The 19,576-nt window shown below is 36.4% G+C and overlaps 1 long non-coding RNA gene across 2 annotated transcripts in view; it reads right to left on the minus strand.

Moving 5' to 3' along the window:
- LOC116285345 (uncharacterized) overlaps positions 1-19,576 on the minus strand; it is a 90,956-nt gene that overhangs the window by 27,970 nt on the left and 43,410 nt on the right. Inside the window, exons 2-3 of one of the 2 annotated variants that reach the window (XR_012063733.1) lie at positions 4,335-4,468; positions 1,091-1,610 (exon numbers count right to left, since the gene is read on the minus strand). This is a non-coding gene — a long non-coding RNA (uncharacterized lncRNA). Of the gene's footprint in view, positions 1-1,090; positions 1,611-4,334; positions 4,469-19,576 lie in introns of those variants that run through there. The other variant, XR_012063732.1, reaches the window with a different exon arrangement.

The following is a 19,576-nucleotide window of genomic DNA, read 5'->3' on the forward strand; positions in this document are numbered from 1 at the left end:
AATGTTCTTTATTTTTATGTGGGTTATATTTATATACAAGTGTTTATTTGTTGAGAAATTATTAAACTATATTTTATGTTTTATATACTTTTCTGCATGTGTGTTATATCAAAATGCAAAGTTTTATAGTTAATAAGAGGAACTAATGGATATTTTAATGCCAATAAATGTTGAAAATTATTTGGAGAATTATATTTGTAGAAATATGAAATATATCAGAATTGACTGTAGGAGAAATAGAAAACCCAAAAGAATCATAACCATTAAAGAAAGCACATCTAAATTTTAGTGTTCCCTAAATGGTTTTAGAGAGTTCTACTAAGTATTAAATAAACAGGTAAGTTCAATTTATACAACCTTTTTTAGAGTAGAGAAAATTAGAAAGCACTTCCAAAGTATTTTATGAAAATAATAAAACCTTCATTTCAAAATCAAAATCAAATAAGAACCAATAAAAAAATAAAAATTACAGACCTATACCACTTCTGAACATAAATACCTTAAACAAAGTGTTAGAAAATACAGAAAATTATAAAAAAGATAGTATACCATGATAAAGTTGTGTTTATTCCACGATTTTATCTATAGAATATTCATGAAATGGCAAAATTATAGAAATGCAGAACATATTAGTGGTTGCCAGAGGTTAGAAACTATGGTACATGAGTTGGATGTGGCTACTATGAAACAGTGACACAAGAATCCTTATGGTGATGTAACTGTTCTTATCTCAACTTTATCAATGTCCTTATCCTGGTTATGATATCACACTACAGTTTTGTAGGAGATCTCACTGGGGATAACTAGGTAAAGAGTACATAGAAACTCAGTACTATTTCATACAGCTGCAGGTAAATTAATAATCATCTCAATATAAATAATTAAAAGAAGTATATTTACAATAGCTAAAAATAATAACTCTACCAGTTGAGCTGGCAGTCCACCTCAACTCTTCCTCCTCACCCATTCTATCATCCTCCTACCTGTCTACCCACGCAAATCGCTGTATTTATTGCTTCCTTTTGAGGGGGAGGAGATAATAAGGTAAACACGACTATGCTTTTAAAAAAGAAAAACATAACTGCTTCTGTCTACTTATTCAAATTAGTTTATTCTTTTGCCTGTTCATTAAACTTAGTGTTAATATAATAAGACATAGCATAGACTTAGAATCTGAGTGATCATTGTGATGTAGATGTTTATCATAATTTTCTATTTCAAATACTTAGAATCTTGTAGACTTCTGGTTTTAAAGCATGGCAATTGATACTGATTTAAATAGAGGTATCTTTCCAAAAAATTTTGTATATACTTTCCATGCAACTATATATTTTTTAAACGTTTTTCATTGCATAGTCTAGTAATTCATACTGATTTTTATTAGGAACATTTGTTATTGTTTTGAGTATAGTTTTTCATTAATTAGCTTTTTTCTTTCCTCCTTTATAAAAGATATCAATATAATTTTAGTATACAGTTATTCATAAATGAATATAGTTCTGAATTCTGCTGAGAAACCCTCCATTGTGTTTTCACTGTATTCTTGAGTACATTTCATCCTAGCTTCTTGAAGGAAAATCAGACTGGGGTTCCAGTCACCAGAGGCAGTCCTAAAATTGTGAAGAAACAATAAAATTGGCATTTCTGATTCTCATCGACATCGTGCAGCTGTGTAGATAAATAAATCATATGGGGTAAATGTTTCCGTTCCATCTAATTGGACTGTACTCTTATAGACTAGCCTTGCTATGCAAAAATAGTTATTGCTCTCTTATATCTTCATTTTCATCATCATCATCATCATCATCATCATCATCATCATCATATCTTATTCAGATGAGTTGATTAGAAAAACTCTAATGAGTTATAGGACTTGATATCATGCAAATGCACTTTTTTGCTAGCTGATGAGTTTATTCTCATCTTTTGCTTAAGAATACAAACTCATAACAAGGGTGAATCAAGCCTATGCATATGTAATGATGTAGAAATAGTTCCATTCTGTGTATGTGTGTATGTGTGTCTGCAGTTCTCTTGTCTATTTTTCTACAACTCTCTTTTCAATAGAAGTTGCTGTAAGCTTTTTCTATTCTTAGACCAAAAAAAAAAAAAACAAACCATATCCCTTCATTATTAAAAAAGCTGGACATTATTTGGATTTTGGTTTATAATGAACTTTGAAAAGGATTTTGGAGAAATAATTTAAGATCATCATCAAATTCTGTAAAAGCTTCCATTTGAAATGTTAAAGCATTAATATGACATTAACATAAATGGGCTGTGGTGCCTCTCATACCTTGATGTATTAAAAATAATCAAATATCGTTTGACTACAAAGATCTACTTATTAAAATCATTACTATTACATATAGTGCATACAGGTAAAATTTGCACCAAAGCACTTCACAACTGAGATGGTGGAGAGTCTGAATTAAATATATGGAGGAAGTTACCGTAAATAATAATCATATCAGAGTAGTAACCTGTCTAAAAATGATGGCTTAGAGCTTCTGCATTTGGTATTCAGCAAGTAGTTAGCCTGTCAAAACTGCCAATGCTGACTGATAAATGTTCAAAAGACTCTACTGGAATATTGACAAACCCTCAACTTGTGTGTATTATGGAGATAAGAGGACTAAATTTATATTTACCCTAACTCATAGCCCAGCCTTGAACTTTATAAAACAGAAAAGCTTTGTTAATAATTTTTCAGGATGATGAACACTCTGAGTAAGAATACACACACACACACATACATATCACTCCATCATTTTTATCACGAAAGCATATGACATTGTATCAATCAGGGTTCTACCACAGAAACAGAAGTTGTAGGATATTTATATTAAGAGATTTATTGCAAGGAGTAGACTTAAGAGATTGTAAGGACTGGCAAAGCAAGTCTGTAATTTATAGGGCAGGCCTCTGGGAAAGGCAAGCTGGAATTCTTGGGGACAGGGAAATGGAAGCTACTATCCATAGGTAAAATCTACTCTTAAGGAAAGCCTCAGTTTTGCCCTTACAGCCTGTCAACTGATTGGATCAGGCTCACCCAGTTTATCTAGGATAATCTCCCTTACTTAAAGTCAGTTGATTATTTAATCATACCTACAAAATCTTTACATCAGTATTTAGGTATTAGAACATAAAACTAACAATCACGTGCACAGTTTAATGTTGTGGGTGTTTTGCTGCCTTTGACACTGTTATGATGTCAAATATTTAAGGTAATCACATCATAAATACAGTCCTTATGCTGGCTAATGTGGGTGAAATGCTAAATGTGTCAGTATACTGGCCATTTAAAAATTTATGAGAGTGTCCAATAAACACTGCTTCCTCTGAACCAAAAGTATTGTCAAAGCTCTTGAATTTTTTCAGAGCATCTTCTTGCTATACAATGAGAATCTCTAGAATTATTTACAATATTATTTGCACTTTTCATAAACCAGGAAATAGTTCAGGTGGTGACATCTTTTCACATTATCTCTCCTGGTCTGCAAATTTCACCACCATGCTTTGCATACTGCTGTGCTATGATGTGTTTAAAGCATTAAACATAATAATTAATTAATCATTAACTAGCAGATTAAACAGTTTATATCACTTGTCTTACAGAGTGAGATTTTTATGCATTCTTAGAATGACATAAAGGTCTCTGTCGATTTCCTCATTTATCCTATGAACATTCATTGGACAAGGAGAAATTAAAAATTTCAATGAGAGAATAATTAAAGTAATGAGATCATGGTTAGATAGAGAAGGAGATATAGGTTAAAGTGGACTTACTGACTTAGGAAACAGGTGGTAAGATGAGAGAAAAGTAATTTATGATAATATTCAAGAGTGTAATATGGAATCAGATATACTTCACTTTGAATTACACATGTGTCACTGAGTAACTGGCTTTGAACAAATAATATAATATATTTGTGGCTCTTTTTCTTCATCTGTAAATGGGCTTAATAACTCCCAATCATTTGTTTAATAAATGTTTAATAGAGCAAAACATGTGAATCAGGTACTACACTCTTCATTGCACACACAATACTGAATGAGATGGATACCCTCCGTTTCCCAACAGGTCCTGTATTCTAGCCTGCAGGGCTAGCACCTAAGGAGATGCTGTCTGTAAAGCACTTAGTACCATGCCGGACTCACAGAAAATAACCAATGAATAGAAATTTCTACTATTACTATAATTATTTTTGGTAGCGGTGGCATCATATATGTAATAACCAAGGTTTTCCAGAGAGACACAGCCAATAGGGGATTTATTAATCCACTGGAGATTATTAAATGAATAAGGAGATTTATTAAAGCCATTTACTTACATGGTCATGGAGGCTGATCTGCCATTTGCAAACTGGAGATCCAGGAAGTCTGGTGATACAGTTTGAAGGCTTGAAAGCCAGAGCCAATGGTGTAGATTCCACTCTGAGCCTGAAGGGCCTGAGAACCAGGAGACCTAAGGGCAGGGAAAAAATGGATATTTTAGTTCAACAGTCAGGCAGAGAGTGAATTCAACTTTCTTCCGCCTTTTTGTTCTAATCAGACTTTCAGTGGATTGTATGATGCCCACCTACACTGGGGACGGCTATCTGCTTTAATCAGTCCACCAATTCAAATGCTAATCTCTTCCAGAAACATTTTCACAGACACATTCAGAAATAACATTTAACCAGATACCTGGGCATCCCCTGGTCTAGTCAAGTTGACACAGAAAATTAACCACCACAAATATGTATGAAATTACTGCAGGAGATAGCTGGAAATCTGTGGTCAGAGTGGAATACAGAAAATAGTGATGAAGACTTGAAATGTTGTGGGAGGTATCAATTGATTACAATATTTCAAAGACTATGAGACTAAAATATTAGAAATGGCATATATTGGATATTAAATTATCAATTAATAGTGGAAAAAATGGAGTCAGAGGGAGATCTTGGGAAAATATCTGGTTAAAGGCAATGGTAAATGTAATAGAAAATAAACACCACAGACTGACTAATCACACACTGGAACAAGAACAAACCAATAGTATTGTTAGTAATACTATAGAAATTCTAGGCTCTGAAAAAGGACAAGAGAAAATCAAGTTAAATATCGGAAAGTGGGAGCAATTTATCATTCTTATATTCACTGAACAAGCATTTTGTAAAGATACGCCATGTCTTCAGCAGTACATAAAGATTTTCCTAGGAAGTGATATTCATGGAATTAAAAATGAATTAAACTTATCCATGGGAAGAGGAGGACAAAGGGTGTTCTAACAAAGAGAAAAAGAAAGAGACAGAGAAAATAGAGTGTATAAGCGTATAAAAGTATTTGCAATCTAGATGGAGGGGAGTGATTGATGGCATATGTAAGGATGAAGCTGGAAAGAGACGTGGGGTAATAATCAATAAGGATCTTGCAAATTCATTTTTTCTCAAATTGGGAAAACAGAAAGCCTTTCCAAAGAGTATACAGTCATTGGCAATTATTGATAAATCAATATTCAGATCTTTTACTTTCAAGGTCATTTTACAAAACCGATCTATTTGAGAAGAAGGCTGATACAATAAGCACTACATAAGTGTTAGTGATCATTGAGTGCTATTGTTAACCAGAGACGGGCAAGGCTCACTGATGTTTTTCCCGATTTATTTTTATTAAGCATGTAGTTTTTTACTAAAAAAAAAAGATGATAGATAGATAGATAGACAGATAGATAGAGAGATATTTTCAAGAGCTAGTTGAGGACTTGGATCCATCCCAGTGTGCATAGTGTGAGTCAGAATAAAGATTTCACAACTCTTTGGTTAATATAGACCTTACTGGATTACCAGAAAGGCACCCTAAAGGAATAAATGTGCTTTAATTGTCTTTATATGGCCCTACACACAGCTGAATTCTCAAATAAGTCTGGCTGTAGATTTTGGCTGAGGAATTCAACCACTGATTGAATACGGCTAAAACTAGAAGGATGTATGATTCTGAGTTACTCTAGTCACACTGTCATACCGGCAGGCTCCGAGGAAACAGCTCTGCTCATGTTTCTACACGTTCCTCTGACTTGGTTGATGGTTTCTCTGACTTGACTGGTTAACATGGTACTTCATCCGTTGTTGTGCAAATCTGCTTTTCACAAAAGCAACGAATGAAATATGCTGAACCAATACTCACTGCAGCATTAGGATCTATGGTTTGCTTCCTCTTAAAAAAATCAGCCAAATTACCCATTTAAATTATGACTGCTATTCCATTGAAGACTTGTGACTTTGTTAAAATAACATTTAATAGGCAGAACCCCCAAGATGGTGAAGGGTGGGTTCAACAAAAGACCACAGGGAAACTGAAATAGAACTGAAATAGAGCAGATTATTACTCCCAGGTCTTAGAGGAGATACACAGCCTGCCTTGAGCGGTCACATGGGGTGGTCAAGGTAGGGGACAGACAGAGAGTGAGTAGCAGTACCTGGGCACATGCCTTTATTCAAGCCCACAGGTTAAGGGCTCTGGGGTTCCTAGGTTAAGCTGAGATTGGTCAATTCAAACCAAGAAAAGTGGGGTTTTGGTCATCTCCAAGGGAGTCTTATCTAAGTGGCACAAGGAGAAGGAACGGGGGGCAGAAGATGCTGTTACCACAATGGGCACTGGGGGACTCCTATCAGGAACTTACATTTAGTTGTGACTCTGTGGGTTGTTTCCAGAACATGCATTCGTGGGAGAGGCCAGTGTCAGTTCAAGGTCCCGGCAGGCCACTAGCCACACAAAATGGATACTGAGGCAGCAGTATTATGGAGTAGGTTAACTAAACTCTCAACAGGACTATAGTAAGTTTTGCTATTTTCTGTACTTGTGCTTTTAAAATCGCTCATTAAGGGCACAGATGTCTAGCTCTTGATTCAAACTCATGCAGTGTGGGAAGCAGATTCATGAACAGAGACATGGTGACTGGGAACCATAATAGATATCCCTCTGCAGGGAAAAATGGAGGTGGAAGGAAGAGTTTCTCCACAACAATTACTCTTATAAAAACCCTGCTTCTACGTGTCCTTGGTCCAAGACAGTAATTTTAGACTAGAAAAGGATGGCTATCCAGTTATTGCTGGATGGGTGTATCAATGTAAAAAGCTAAGGTATCACTTTGTCCTCCACACTGTGTGCCCTGTGTGAGTTAAGGGAGAGATTTCGTATAGGGGTCAGGGCCTCCTTGAGATCTTGGCTCAACTTCATTTTTTTGCTACAATATCCAGCCAAGTCCTTGTGTTTTACTATTATTTTGGAATTCAGGATAAAAGAACACATTGTAGACCTACAAGGAAATATTTGTGTCCCTTTGGTTTGTCACAGACAGTGCAGTCCTGATCATTTTACACTAAAGGGTATAACAGTCCCCCACTTTAAAATGAGTTTATTTACAATTGGGAATATAGTAAGATTTTTAAAACAACATTTATGGAATGAATAAGTGATATATAAATGTCTCACTTTGTCATTTTGTCTCATTTGTCAATCACACATAAAAATGATTTTCAACTTATGTCACTAAACTTTACTCTGTTTCACTCAGTTGCTCTAGTTGAACAGTTCTTGATAATTTTATACATTAGATGAGCTTGTGATGCTTTTAAAAATTTTAGACTGACCCTGGATATTCTAAAATAAGGCTTTAGAGTAGAACCTAGGCTTTTTGTGCTTTAAAAAAATCTCCCCCAGGTTTTTCTGATATATAAACTCTTTGTCAGGAACTTGGCTAATGTAAGATAATTTGATTTTAATCAAACAAATGACATTAGTGTCCCAGAATGCATTGGCTTTTCTTAAACAAATTATGAAATGCTCACATTTCTGCCCATCAGTTTCCCTCCGTCTAGAAAGCCCTGATATGCTAATTAACTCATAATCATTTTTCATGAAATTAAATTTTTTTCTTATCATCCCTCTCACCCCCATCAGCAGGCAGAGTCAAGCACTTACTGTAATGGAAAGATCAGAAGCTTATTAAACACAGTGATTTGAACTCACATATTAGCATCTGTTCTTTCTCAAAATCTCACTGAGAGAACTATCAAGATATTTTTATAGGTATAAATCCACCAGAACAAAGAAAAGGGAAAGAAGTAAACATTAGGAAGAAGACAATGCAATTTCGAATGCTGGAATGTAGACTGATGAGTGACAGCTGACTTAGAAGAAAGGGCAAAGCTGACCCCCAGGAGTTTTTAAGGAAACTTAAAGGGTACAGGAGCCTCAGAGCAAGCCTATGGTTCTTCAGGACCCTGGGTAGCTCAAGACTGGGAAGCAGCGAGAACTTTTACCCTCGATTTGGGTTGAGCGAGGGGCAGGAAACAAGTGCACTGGTTAAGAATTTGTATTAGAAAGTTACTAGGCACCTAGAACCTCTCTCCAACTCCTTTCAGCCAGGTAACTACACCTCTTTCTCCCTGGTGGCTGGGGGTTTAATGTCTGGAAAGCTTTAACTAAAGTGTCTTTGAACATGACAATGCTGGCCATTGAAACAAAAACAAATAAATTAAATAAAATCCACATATTAAAAGGTGAAACAACAGTTTTCAGCCTGAAAACAGCTAGGCTGATACTGCCTACCAGAGCTTGGAGGATTCTCTGCAGATTCTGTCAGCTACTGAAAAAGACTAACAAGACTGCACACTGGGTTACCATCTCTCATAGCCAATCAACCACTCCAAATTACAGTTGAAGTGCATTTAACACGTATTTACTGAATTCCTTCTATGTGCACAGCACTGTTCAACATGCTGGGAGTAAATGAATATCTATACTGAGATGATAGATAGATAGATAGATAGATAGTGTATAGGTGTAATGTATATTTAAAAATCCCTGCCCTCATGGCACTTTTATTCTAGTTCCACGAGAGAGAATAATAAAAAGTAATAAAGTTCTCTTCTCTTACCTAATCATCTCACTCATTAAACTGTGGCCAGCTAACTTGTCAGTTTGCAAGTAGGATGAAATATCAGAGCTTTGGCAGTTCTTGACTCCTGGCAGATGTTACCTTCCCTGCTATACCAAGACTAAACCAACAGAGCCTAGATTTATACAGACAGAGGGAACACATTTAATTAAAACTCCTTAGAGTTTATTGATATAGTTGTCAGAATCATCACTCCAAATGCATCCCTTTCTAATAGCTCTGAATCTATATAAACTGGCTATTAGAGTAGCAGCCATACACACTGGTAGCTTTTACAGAGCACAAACTATACAATTTTGAAACTATACTAACCTCACAAAAAGTTATCACCTGCGGGTCTAGATTTTACTCTGTAAGGCCAGCTGCTCCTGAGTGATTGAGTCCCTCCTAAGACCAGTGAATATAAATATCAGTTCACTGTCTTAGTTTTATGCTCGAATATGCATTTTTTGCTTGAATAAGACAGGGACATATAATTATATATTTACGTGTATACATAAATACATAATTACATGTTATATATTTACAATATATAAATAAAAATAAACATATATAATAAATAAATACATATATGACACCCAGTTATAGATGGTGCTCTAGAATATGATGGTACATCAGGGCTCAGAGTCAATTCCTGCTTTGGCACGTTGAGTAGCAGTGACTGTAGTCAGCTAAGGCTTAGTGAGGAAAGGAATGTATGCAAATATTCCATCCCTGCAAAAATTGATACTTCATTCATGAGCTAATCGAGCAGGTAATGAAGTGTCAACAAAAAAACTGATATCCACAGGATAATCTTTTTTCATCTGCTCATTGAAAGCCTCCTTTGTAACTTAAGACTTGTGTTAAAAAATTACATGGAACAAAAAACATCACACTCTAGGTCCATTCTGAGAGATCTGTCCATGTAATTATTTCCCAGAACTCCTTGCCTTCAGTCTCCTCTATTGTTCTTTTCAAGTCCCTGAACCTCTACCAAATGATTAGTCACCACTCATGAATAAAATTATATCTCCTTCCAGGCATCTCCACCAGAAATATCCTTTCTGGGAAGAGAGATGCTTCTTCCAGGAAAAATGAACCACTGAACATATCTCCTTAAGTTCTCTCCCTTTGAAAACTTTGCTTTTCCACTTTTATTTCAAGGTCATGTATTAGTGGGGCTGTCATGCTATAGGTCTCCAGTCAGCATATCATTTGTTATACAGGCTCGCAATTTTCCTCCTCAGTCAGTCAGTCAGAGGAGAATCCCCATGAGAAGAAAGGTGGAGACTGGGACTGGAGTGACAGTGGGGCAAGAGCAGTTACACTGGGGGTAACTGCGCCACATGCTCATGGAACTTTCCTCGCCTTAGTCTCCTACTGGAACCAAGTCCTCTATGTATCACTTCTACTTGATGACCGTGGGGTGCTGGTCATTCTTGAATTAAGGCCAGTAATTCCAATAACACCCCAGTGATTACTGGCAGCTTAGGTCACTTGGTCACCTGGTATTCGGTCACTTAGTTTCTACTAGGGACGAAGAGTAAAACCAAAGCCTGTTCCTTGAAAGGAGGGTAGTACTGAGGAGTAAATTTCTCCAAATCTTAAGGAAATTCTCTCTGAACCACTTATCTTGGGGTTAGCTTTTTTTTTCCTTAGAGGGCCAGATAGTAAATATTTTGGGTACATGGCCCATTCAGTCTCAGTCACAACAGCTCAATTTGGCCATTGCAACACACAAGAAAGTCGTCAAAGACAGTAAGTAAGTGAATGAGCATGGCTGTGTTCCAATAAGATTATAAAATCAGGCAGATGTCCTGCAGGCTGTAAATTTATTGAGCTCTGCTCTTACTGGGGCTTGTCACTAATTCTACAGAACATTCCAGTCTTCAACAAAAAACTTGAGTAAGTTTGGATTACTTGTTTACAGGGCCTTCTGGCTTACAGGGCCAAGTACTGAGCTGGTAGGTAGCACTGTGCTTGGAACAATGGAGAGCCTTCCCTCGTTTTGGACTTTATTCAAAACTGGCCATCATTGAGGTCATTTAACAAATGGGTCAAACCCAAATGTTTTTTCGCAAACCCAAAGGGTGCTCTATAAAGCAGTGTGCATCTTTCTTAGTTCTAGTGAGTATATTGTACTTTAGAGTGGATTTTCCAAGTGTCCTGGAACACCAGAAACACCGAAATGACACAGAGCTGGCAGATCCATTTGTTCATGAGATTTCCCCTATAACTCATGGCGTATATGTATTATAAGCTATCCACACTGCTGTCACTTCTTGCTTACTGGATTCTATTCATATGATGTTATTGATGTAGCAGATCAAGGGTTAGTAAGATTTTTCTTTTTTGGTCTAAGAGTAGAAAAATTTCTACAGCAATTTTTTTTTCTCTAAAGCATCAGAGAATAAATATCTTAGGGTTTGGGGGCCACATTTAGTTCCTGTCACATATTCATGTGCCTGTGTGTGTGTGTGTGTGTGTGTGCAACCTTTTACATACAAGTGTAATAACCATATTTAGCCCACAGGCCTTACCAAAGTGGGTTGTAGGCTGAATTTGGCTAATGGACTATAGTTGTCAATCACTTTGGTAGCCCAATTTCATTTACTTTGAGAGTCTTATGTAAAACTGAATTATGGCACAGATCCCAAAACTGATTCAGCTCTAAAGCATAAGAACAAAGGTATAATGGTATCTGTGTTGACTGAAAGCAAATTGCCTCTGTTGTTCTTTACCTTGTGTAGTAGAAACAAACATAACAGAGACAAAGGCCTTTACTGATTTCCAACCACAGAGACAACAGAAAGAATAGACACTATCGTGGTTATTTTTGTTTACATTCCCAATAAATACTGTCATTGTCCAAGATACATCTGTCTCTGCACAAACCAAACAGGTGAGTTAAATAGGGAAGTGACAGGAATCACCCCCTTGGTATCTTTCAAATCTTTGATGCTAGCCTCACACTCTGCAATCCCCCACGTATACAGCATTACTTTTCATCTATTATTTTGCAAGGAAAGCAAAATTATAGGGCCTCCTAATGGAGAGTTTCTGTCCCAGAATTAATGTAGGAATTCTGATCATTGTTGAGTACATATTCGTTTATCCCCAGACACATATAAGACCACATTATCCTTGTGGTCCACAGTGATATTGCAAATCCTCCAAAGTTAGCATTAAGTCAGAATCAGTATTCAATCCTCCTCAAATAGTATGGATATTTTACTTTACTCAGTGCACAGTAAACCTGAAAAATATCTACAAGGGAAAGTTAAAAAAAGAAATTTAAAATACTTAAAGAACATTTTTTATGACATTATCAGAGTTTCCTTGCTCTCAAGTATACCCACAGTACTTCAAAGCACTTGGATTCTGGGATTTGACACGGGTTTAGGAACTAGGGTACCAGACCATGGTTATTGCGATGGCTCAAATCAGATGTCTGACCGGCACACATGAAATATTTCCAGTCCACAAATCAAACAGGAACTTTCTGAGTAGCCATTAAATTTATTGCTAAGGACATCACGATCAACAGTCACCAGTGAAGATTCATCTAGTTCAGACCATTCTGGTCTGAGTAGAGTACATGTATCTTTATCCCATAAATTAGAGCTGCTTCTTGATTGCTTCTAGCATCACTACTGAAAATAAATATCCATTTCATTAGCAGTACCTCTCACTGCCCCTTGGCCTGTAGAAATTAGCCATTACAACACTTACCAAAGATTCTGTTTCCACTCTCACCAACATTATTTCTGAAAGTCGGGGTGAAGAGACTTTCTTGTGGACTTTACCATAGGACCTAGATCGGGATGAGTGTACAGGTATATTTACCCACCACGTTACATCTGAAATTATTTTTTCCCTCCCTGCTATAGCTCACAAAAATACATTCCCACAACTGTTTTCCAGATTTATGTTGACACAGTTTAGCAAAACCTTTTAATATTTTTGATTTGTAATCCTCTTTTGTAACTTAACTTTGTAACTGATCTCCTGAAACACACTGGGATCTGGCTAACGTTGTATGTTGGAAACCAAATAGTGCTATACAAGGAGTGACAAATGAGGAGAAATTATTTTGTTCAACATGGTGACTGTCTCATGGGAATATATTATGGACTCTTCAAGCAAGGCAGGAATGGCCTCGTCAGGCTGAAGAGAAGGTTGCTGATTCTCATGAATGGAAGCATCAAAAGGATTGCTACTTAGGATCCTAACAGTATGCAGCTGAGAATAACATATCTGTGGTCATAATTATGTTTACACTGCATATTTATTTAACCAAAATTATGAAATACATTTTCTAGAAGAAGGAGGGAGGAATGTAAGGGAAGCAAATCTCCATCTTCTCTGGTAGGAATTCAACAACAATATCTAAACTGAAATGTAAAAAATACATATAGCATAATAATAATATAAGCATGCTATTTAGAAATAACAAGAAAATACAAGAGGAAAGAGCTAAAAGAGGTGAAACTGGTAGTGTCTGGGGAATAGGAAACCAGGGGGAGGCAGATGACCATTGGTTTTGGTTGTAAGTATTGTGATACTACTTGACTATTTAAAACTAGATATGTGTTATATTAATTCAAGTTAAAAAAAATATATATATATACACATATGCGTGCATATATATGTAAATATATTAGTTTTCTAGGAATGCTTCATAAAATACCATTGACTGGGTGGCTTAAACAATAGAAATGCATTTTCTCATAGTTCTGGAGGCTGGCAGTCTAAGATCAAGGTGTTGGCAGATTCAGTTTCTCCTGAGGTTTCCCTCCTTGGCCTGAAGGTGGTGCTTTCTACTTAGACCCTTACATGTGGCCTTTCCCCTGGTGTCTGTATGTCCAAATTTCCTCTTCTTATAAGGACACCAGTCAGACTAGATTAGGCACTACCCTAAAGGCCTCATTTAAATTTAACCACCCCCTTTAAAGGCCCTGTCTCCAAATACAGTGTGTCTTGAGGCACTGGAATCTCATTTCTACAGTGGGCTTCAACATATGAATTTGGGGGAGATATAATTCAGTCTGCAACATAATACATACTATATTACCACACAATTATAATATATACATATTTTCTTCAACTTACAATGGGGTTACATCCTAATAAACCCATTGTAAGTTGAAAATATCACAAGTCAAAAATCCGCTTAATACACTTACCCTATCAAACATCATAGCTTCGCCTAGCCTACCTTAAATGTGCTAAGAACATTTACATTTTCCTACACTTAGGCAAAAGCATCTAAAACAAAGCCTATTTTATAAGAAAGTGTTGAATATCTCATGTAATTTACTGAGAACTGTACTGAAAGTGAAAAACAGATGGCTCTAAGTATATAAATATGTATATAAATAAATATCTGTGCAGTATATATCTATAATATATACTTATATATTATACAAATATATATATATCTCCTCTCTCTTCCTCTCTTTCTCTCTTAGGGAGAGAGGAGAGAGAGAGGCTTTAAATTATGGCAGTCTTTATTGGCAATCCCAATTTTGCCATGGTTTTTAGGAAAGTTATTTCTAATTTTCAAATATTTGTTTCTTGCTAATAAAACAGGATTCAATGGATTAAATAATATGCTTTTTATAAAGTTCCTAGTCACCTAGCAAGCTTTCTGGGCACTCTCTGGATCTTGTACATTCCTGATAATACCCATAATAATTATATTAATGCATGAAATATGCATTTATTCATGCTGTCATCCATTCGACAATTACTGCATATTAGCTATATTTCAGGCACTTTTCTGAGAATCGGTAAACGAATATGAGGTATTTCTAAGACTTCAAGAATTTACATTTAGTTAAGGAAACAAAGATGTAAACAAAAAGTGAAACAGAAGTCTGTGCTTGCTGTGACAGAACCTCCATGACACACTCAGGAAGGAAAAAAAACAAGGAAGGTCAATTCTACCTTTTGGGAGGAATGGAAGAGAAGGTAGATTTAACGAAGATTTCAAAACAGGGATGATGGTAACTAAGAACTTCACTGTTATATGAGAGTTCACTATAGAAGAAAAATGCATTTTAGGTAGTGCAAACAGAAAAGCAAAACAACTAAGAATAAAATGAACGGTCCATTCAGAAAAATGAAGAGAATAAATGTAGTTGAAACAGAAGGCACAGAAGGACTGTCGAGAGATTACACTGTATCAAATATATTTTCTTGGCATTATTTTATTTAGTACTGATAGCATCACTATGAGTAAGTACTCTTCTTTTCAGGATATGAATGAGAAAAGTAAGTTTATAAACGTTAAATTCACTGCTCTGTTTCACCTTTATAACAAGGGACAGACTCCAGGACTGAATGCAAGCACCTTTCTCTTTGTCCTTATGGTCAATTAATACTTGTTGTATAAGCTCTAAATAAAGGAATGGCTGACTAATGGATACCTTGTCAATGTGCTGAAACCATGGCTACCTGTGAGGAAAGGAACTTTTTTAAAGTAAAAATAAACAGAGAAACAAAGGTTTAATCAACAATTGAAAGTAAGATTTGGTCTGTTTCAGGCTAGAATAAACCCAATTCCACTGTTCTAAAAATAGCTTTGAGATAGAAAATTAAATCTGATTTGACATAGTTTTTTTTTTTCCCCCTTATTTAGGTTAAGACTACTGTGCATGCTAACCAATTGAATACTTGTTAGAACTTACTGGCCACCTTCTCAATGTATTATGAAGCCAGGATGATATATATGAAACATCCTTCATACGTAAGATAATTCATTTTTTTCTGGAAACATTTATTGACATGGATAGCTATCAAAATATTTAAAGGTTTCATGCACAGAAGCAGCCAACCACACTAGACCCATAAAACTGGTTTCATTCATTAAAGGCCATTTACTATGTTAAAAACGTGTGCTGTTGACATTTAAAGTCACTATTATTCTTTAAATGCTATACCTATCCTACAGCTACAGGAACACCCATTTGATGGTTGTCTCTGTCTGAGCTAAATAGAATGTCTGACCATCATGAATCTTTCACTCTTCCCAAGACAGATAGACACAACACATGCTTGTTGTATCTTTGCATTCCCTGAGGCTCAGAACAACTCCACATCAGGGCTACTAGAATTTCTTCCAGAAGGCACCATTCAATTTCAGCGGTGCAAGGGGAGTGGGAGGGAGGGTTCCACTGGGAAAGTAATAATGTAGATTATAGGTTACACAGATTTTTTAACCGAAGTGTTAAAAATAACACCTTCAATATGAAAGTAATTTTTTGTTTTTTGATGGTTGTTATTTCCCAATCTTTTTGCAAATGCAAAAGACTGCAATTTCACCATTTAAAACTGATTTGAGGGGAAAAAGAAAAAAAAAAACTCAGACAAAAGAAGATAATAGCATGTGTGTTAAGGTCTAAAAGTTTGGAAATTAACTACTAGAATCTCTTTCTTCAATCTCAATTATATTTTTAACTCCATTGTCATTCTAGAGTAGCTTTGAAGAAGTTCTATGAGTTTTAGGCTTCAGATTAATAACGTTTCAGATAATTAGCAGAAGAATAGAGTAGCTTAATAGCTTTGGAGGCATGAGGCCTACAGAAAGGAAAAAAACCTTCAGTTGAAATTGCCTTGGGGTCACATTAGTATTTAATCAACATGTGAGGGTTAATGGTAATACCGTGAGGCTGACTGGTTCAACAGGCAGAGATTCTTCTTTAGAAGTGCATATTTCAATAGCAGATAATGTGCTTTAAAAGTTTGATAGCAATTTCCAGGAGTTTCCATTATTTTGAAATTAGAGACATAGATTATAACATAGTGAAAATTAGTCCTATTTTAATGAACCTAGAGTAACAGTCCATTAAATTCAGAATCCTGGGCTCTGTAATTGATAATTTAAAAAACTTGAACCATCTAGAGGTATAATACCATAAATTTTGATTTCACTCAAAAAATAAAAACTAAAACAATGCTCCTGTTTAAAGCAGCAAAGCAACTGTCCCAAAGGAGTGGGAATTGGATTCATTCTCTCATTCTTATATCAGTACTTTCACTGCTTCAGAAATGACAGAGGCAGGCATGCTGATAAGCAAATAACACACTCTCTTCCTGCTCTGCAAGCAACCTAGAGACAATGCAAAAACTTTAAAGACCTTTCCTGGTGCCAATCAATTGGGAGTTATATACTCTCTTTTGTCCCTCCTTCCTTACATGTGCATTTTGGCCCAGGATTATACCAAGGAGGAACATCACTATAACTTTGCAATTACATTCCAAAGCACTTACCAACACCTGATGCGTTATATATTTACTTATTCTCTGTTTATTGTTTGTCTTCCTCACTAGAATGTAAGCATAAGTGGGACGAACATTTTACTTTTCATTGTTTGTTTCTTTCTTTGTTTTGTATTTTTTTATCCCTAGTACCTTGAACAGTTCTTGGCACCTGGTAGGTATCCAATACATTTTTATAGAATGAATAAATGAATGGATTTAGATACCTGTTTAGTCCCAGGATCTCTTAACAAAAGTCATGATCACCTACTGTGTCAGTCCTTCCTGGCATAATAGTAAATATTCTCTTGTCTGATCCCGGGGTCTGGAAATGTCTTGTCTGCACAAGGAGCAATTTCTTAGTGTTCTATACACAGCATCCTAAGTTTGATTAGAACACCACGTAATAGCTGAGGAAAGTAGGAGCCAGCACTTTATATGACTTAACATTCTAAATGAAATAATATGCAAAAATGCCGGCTACAGACTTCCTTTCTTTTCTTTCTTCAGTTATAGCACTTTGTACATATATCTCTTATGACATTTGAAAGGTTCTAGTTTGACTGTGAACTCATTGTAGTAAAAGATTCTACCTTTCTTCGGGATAGGAACTGAATCATTTTCATGATTTTATCTTAATGCTCTGCTTTGAATATATATGCTGTAGGTATTTTTGTGTAAAAATGTAAGAGATGGGTATTTTAACTTGTAACAATCACGATTAGCCTTTGCTAGAATTACTTTAACAGATTAGAGGACAGTGTCTAAAGTTCTGAGAACCAGATGTATGGACAAATATGTTTTGATGAAAGGAGAGCAAGGAGTAAAATGAACATGGTTTTCCTATAATGAAACTCTAAGGAGAGTTTAAAGCCACAGACGTCTTGAAGAGGGACAGAAGAGACACAGGGGAAAGGGTGGTGAAGAATAAGATACACGGTAGTAAAGGTTACCAGCACCCTCGTTTTTGTTTTGCTAGTGAAGCAGTTAGCCCCTATCCTCCTCTAACCCTCACCACCTTTTTGTCAGGGTGGCTCATTGCCAAAGTGTCAGTCTTTGTCATGGATAGAGATCCCCAGAAGCAGACGCTGAGATGTCAGTTGACAGGTGGGAGATTTACTAAGAAAGTGCTTCGTGGGAAACTGGCAAGGGAACAGGGAAAGCAGAGCAGGGAAGGTCATGAAACGGAAAATCTAAATGAGATACCATCTCAGGCAAAGTTCTGCAAAAAGTGATTTCATCCTGATCTTGCAAGAGTTTTCTGAAAAGAAGGTTATGCCTCGGTGCTGCTCTGACCTGAGGTGAGGAAGATATAAACTCCCAGGTGCTTCTTGATCTCTGGACAAGCCAGGCAAAGGAGGCTCTGGTTGCCTAAGGACAGTGCTCCGAAAAAGAGTTGCTGAGTTTTGGAAATAAAAGCACAAACTTTGGCCATCTCCTGCCCCTACACTCACCCTCATATACACATCCAAGGCTCTCCAGACAGAGCAACAGCATTCTACAAAACACCAGCGAAGGTGAGTAAGAGCTGGGATATCACTACCACTTGCTGCAGTCCGCTGTGAAAACGCAGAACACTCAGGTGTTCACCTTTTGCCCCTCCCTCTGAGTACTCTGAGAGTTTGAAGGTGTGGCATCCATGACCAGAAGCACTAAAGAGAAGACAAAGCACTCCCGGGAGGAATGCTTCAGAAATTGAAGTAGAGGATGTCTTTCGACTGAGAGGATTCAGATGACCACTATTTCACTTAGCGCTGAAATCTGGCATTTTTAGAAATCAGTTCTCCTGGAATGCTGGGCCTGGATGGATCTTTAATTTAGGCTTCGGAACCTTAAGATTCTATTCAACATGTGACCCCTTCAGTGCATAGACAGGCCATGGTGCTTGGTCTGAAATATCAATGCAACTTCCACAGTCACTTAATTTACTTTAAGGGCATCTGCCCATTTCATTCACTCAATTCCTGTATTTTTTAGTTCATTATTTACAAGAAAGGATATACTGTGAACAGAAGTGGGAGCAAACTGTGTTACTGGTTTCAGCAGCAGAATGACCCCTTGTGAGTTAAAACCAGCAGGAATGCTTCAGAGACACCGAAGATGCTTGCAGCAGTACTGCAGGCTTTTTCTCTGTGCTTTAATTCTGAAGCAGAGCATTAGCTTTGACATTTCTCAGTTGATAGGTATTTTTTCTAGATATTCTTTAGGGACTTCAAAGTAGGCTAAAAGGCTTTTTGAAGGATGGGGAAATGAAGCTTTTATATTTGTTATTTCCATTGCAGCTATTATTGAGAAAATTAGCTCTGTGCCAAGAAAACAGAACAAACAACACAAGATTACTTTTCTGGATCTTAAACCATATTTCTGCCAATGTGTTGTGCTTGCACA

This window comes from Vicugna pacos, chromosome 24 (assembly GCF_048564905.1).
Source record: "Vicugna pacos chromosome 24, VicPac4, whole genome shotgun sequence".
Classification (NCBI taxonomy): Eukaryota; Metazoa; Chordata; class Mammalia; order Artiodactyla; family Camelidae; genus Vicugna; species Vicugna pacos.